Source organism: Dendronephthya gigantea, unplaced genomic scaffold (genome assembly GCF_004324835.1).
Source record: "Dendronephthya gigantea isolate DGI-Jeju-01 unplaced genomic scaffold, DenGig_1.0 000349F, whole genome shotgun sequence".
Lineage (NCBI taxonomy): Eukaryota > Metazoa > Cnidaria > Anthozoa > Malacalcyonacea > Nephtheidae > Dendronephthya > Dendronephthya gigantea.
Window position 1 is genome coordinate 33096 of NW_021163359.1, and position 4518 is coordinate 37613.

A 4518-nucleotide genomic window follows, 5' to 3' on the forward strand; every position below is an offset into this window, starting at 1 on the left:
GTTTAGATTGCGTGGACGATATGTTCGTTCTTGACGTGGATAAACAACACGGAATAAATTGAATGGAAGGCCATCCATGTTGTTTATTTTTGTTTTGTTTTTTATTTTAAAAGTGTTGGGCTAAAGTTAACCCACTGTTTGAGTTGGGTTAAATTTAGCCCATTGTTTGTCCCTATGTTAGCGCTAGCCCACTTTTAAACAACGCAAATTAACCTAGGGATAACATTTATCCCTGGGTTAGGCCATTTTAGCCCTGGGATAGCATTAGTCGGCTTTTGAACAACCCGCCCCAGATCGCAAAACAATTTAGTAGGGTTTGATTTTCAGATTCCTTGGCTAGTTATTACAGCTGCGTCATCGGCAAATTGAATCCAATGAACTGGGTTGAGAAGTTTATTTGAAAAACCAAACTGTTGATATTTTTCAGACTTTATGTGCTGGATAAAGGTGTTGAAGCATAAGTTGAATAACAACAAACTGAGGCAATCACCTTGTAAAACTCCACGAGTTACGTTTATAAATGGGGTACTAAAATCAGGTGTGATGATTGATGTTCTAAAATTTGCATAAAGACTTTTAATTATGTGTTGAATATGATCAGGTATGTGATGATAGCCAAGAACAGATTAAATCAGATTATGGTGTACCTCTCCAAAGTGATTACACTATGGGTCATATTACCATGTAATATATGAATCTTTATTGAGGGCCCATGCACAACCTGCTTGGGAGAAAGATAATTTAATTAAACATGTGCACTTGGATGAATTTTGCTATTACAATAGCATCTCTTTTGTTTGGGCATGCTTTCTGTTAATATTATAAAATGCACCTACTTGAACTTGCTTTATAAAACTATTTTCAGTGATGCTAGCAATATCACTACCACTGAAGAAACAGATTTAATATATGAAGGTCTTGGGGATGCTTATGAACTCTTAGATACTCCCCAAATTAGTAATGATGAGGGAAGTGAAGATGAAATTAGTAACTTCAAAGGTAAAGCAAGAAATCGTTGAGATCAAGCGGCGGTGTTGTGTAGACCTTGTTCTTCAGGTATCCCCAAAGGAAAAAGTCGCAAGGAGTAAGGTCAGGGGATCGCGGTGGCCATTCCACATCATGGTAGAGGGCAATGATACGGTGACCAAACAATACTTTGGAGAGGTACACCATAATCTGAAAAGACCAGGCTTTTAGCTGTCGAATGACAGACTTTTCGTACCAAATGAAGAAAAAATGAGCGAATACGAGTTCAACAACAAATATTGGTCAAAATCGCATTTTTCACCTCAGAGAATTGACTGTAAACGTAAGTCTCTTGGGAATTAGGTTAGTGAATTAACTTTGCATATGCAGTTGCATACGCATAATTTTGTTATTGCAAACATGGTTCAACTTACAACAGAACAACGAATATTTATTGTGAAAACGTTTCATGAAACAGGAAGTTTGCAAAGAACTCGGGAGAGTTTCAGGCAACGTTTTCCTGAGCGGCAACCACCTGCACTCTCAACAATTTGGTCAAATGTAAGAAAGTTTTCTGAACATGGCACAACATTAAACCGAAACAAGGGGAATTCTGGCAGAAGGCGCACGGGGAGATCAGAAGCCAACATTGAGGTGGTCAGACAGCGGCTAGCTGATCATCCTACAGACACAAGCGCAAGACGGAATGGTGTTGGCCTACCACATGCCACGTTCAACCGCATAACAAGGTTAGATCTGAACATGTACCCTTACCGCATGCACATCCGACATCAACTCCTTCCTCGAGACTATGCTCGGCGTTTGCAGTTTGCGCGATGGCTGGTTGACCGTTGCAGACGAAACGAAGAATTCCTGCGATCATTCGTTGTTGGAGACGAAGCCGGTTTTGCCATGAACGGCCAAGTTAACACCCACAATGTTAGGGAGTATGCTGCTGCAGGACAACCACCCGCATTTAACTTTGAAATCAATTCTAGTCAACAAAAACTGACAGTTTGGATCGGACTTTGTGGCAACGGCCAGATAATTAGGCCATTCTTCTTTGATGGAAATGTAAATGGATTAAACTATCTGCAAATGTTGAACAACGACGTGGTACCACAACTTCAGCAAAATTTCCAGATGCAAAGGAGAGGAGCATTCCGAAATCTCTGGTGGGTGCAAGATGGAGCTCCGGCACACCGTTTAATTGCCGTCCGTGATCGTTTGAGAGAATTGTTTGGTCACCGTATCATTGCCCTCTACCATGATGTGGAATGGCCACCGCGATCCCCTGACCTTACTCCTTGCGACTTTTTCCTTTGGGGATACCTGAAGAACAAGGTCTACACAACACCGCCGCTTGATCTCAACGATTTGCGGAACCGCATTCGTGACGAAGTTAACGCTTTGCAAAATAACCCACTGATTATCAGAAGAGCTGTCCAGGCAATGTTAAAACGATGTCAACTGTGTATCGAAACAGACGGTGGTCATGTCGAAGGTGTAGGAGCCTAATTAATGTTCTTAAGTTTGAATTGTAAATTAATCATCAATTAATCAGTTTTGACACATCTGTGACTAATTGGTTCTTCTTTTGTTTCTCAATGCATTAATCACGCGCGGAGGCGAAAGAACGCGATTTTGACCAATATTTTTCGTTGAACTTGTATTCCCTCATTTTTCCTTTATTTGGCACGAAAAATGTGTCATTTGACAGCTAAAAGCCTGGTCTTTCGTAATATAAAAAAATTACGCTCGTTTACCTATTAATTTATGCACAATAACGTGCCAAAGATGGATTCGGTTTTTTTTGAGACACCCTGTATTGTTGGTAAGTTGGTTGATATTATGCCGTTTATGCAATTGAAGTTAATATTTAATATTGGTAAAGTAATATTTGCTTTGATTTTGGCAAAAACTGGTACATTAACAATGTTCAGGTTTTGTTGTAAAAACAGTTCTACTTGTTCGTTCATTTTTGCAACGATTGGGGTGAATTTTAAGATTGTTTTGGGCAGAATAATTCTTTTATTAACTCATTACATGGGAACAATAACAACATAAAAATTACTATGACAGTTGAAATTATAAGGCATTTTTGACCTTCAGCATACAGTTATGAGGTGTCCTTTCTTTCCTTCCATAGTTTCTTGCATAATGTAGTGCGGATTGTTTCAGCTTGTCCAGCAGTATCCCGAATTTTTTTACAACAGCGCATTTCAAGCAGTTTGCATATTGTTGCCCGATCCCTTCTTTCGTTGGTTAGCGGATTGTCAGAAGTGTCAGATCAAGCTTTTTGGACAATGTCTCCCCCTTTTCAATGCAGATATTGCGAGAGAATGAAGTTGATCAAGTAAGAACAACAGTTCTTACTTGATCAACTTCATTCTCTCGCATTTCCTCAACAAAACCCTCCACCTCCCTTTCATTTGTCCATATGCTCCTCCCTCTGTTACCATTTGTGCTCTACTTAGGCAATAGTTAAAGTTTGTCTGTTCTTTTGTTAGAACAGCATTTGTATAAGGCTTCATAAGCCACGATTGCAAAGGAAAAGCAGAGTCACCTAATATAAGTGGATAAATTACAGTTTCTCCCACACATTGGCCAATATTAGGAATTGCATTTTTTTCAGTTATATTAATCCAAAGTTCAGTGGACTGAAAGACTATGGAATCGTGAGAGTTCCCGGGAAATCCACATGTTGCCCGTACAAATCGGTAGTTAGGATCTACCATTGCCATCAAAACAACAGAATAAAAGTTCTTAAAGTTGTGATATTCTTTACATGCCTGCAGCCCACCAGCTGGACATTTGATTGGTATGTGGCAACCGTCAATTGCTGCCCAACAAAAGGGGAATTGTCACAGTTCTTCCATATCCAACATTTTTCTTTCAAAGTCTTCCTTTGTTTGAGGCATGTGTTGTCCTACAGATAGGTGCCATAAATTTGCAACAATGGTTTCAGTAACTTCTTTAACTATCAAACATACAGTCGCTATCCCTGTGTTGAATGGTGTTTCTTATGCATTAAAGTATAAAGGTGAATGTATGCCTGGATACCCTAAACGTTTTCGCAAAGTGCTTTTCAGAATAGTTGTTCCATACCATTTGCCACCACCCTTGATTTCGTGCAAAGCGACGACAAGAAAGTTGACAAGGCCTCGTTGCATCACTACTTGATGTTATTAAAAGAGCATACAGTATTGCACGTCGTCTCCAGTTAATTGCTTTCTTTGTGTATTTTGGCGTTCAAAATTCTTCCGAGGTAAATATAAGAAATTGTTATAACAAATTTTTTGACCTGCCATTTTGAATTTATGCGCGAGAAACATCATTACTTTATGTAACTACTAATGTTAATCCAATACGGCACAACTGATTATGGCGTATAAATCAGTTCCCGATTTTGTGTCGCTCTAAATTGTATTAGGCTCGGCGCATGAAAAGTTTCACCGTCTAAACCGGGCCTTAGTATAATTTCTATAATTAATATTTCTGGAATTAGAACCCTAGCAGGCGCTCTGCACCCGCTCGGGGATTAAGAATCAC

General features: G+C 39.4%; 1 pseudogene; it reads right to left on the bottom strand.

Annotated features, from left to right (window-relative positions):
* Positions 1-3085: 3085 nt before the first annotated feature.
* LOC114542428 lies at positions 3086-3854 on the bottom strand (annotated as a pseudogene).
* Between the last annotated feature and the right edge of the window lie 664 nt (positions 3855-4518).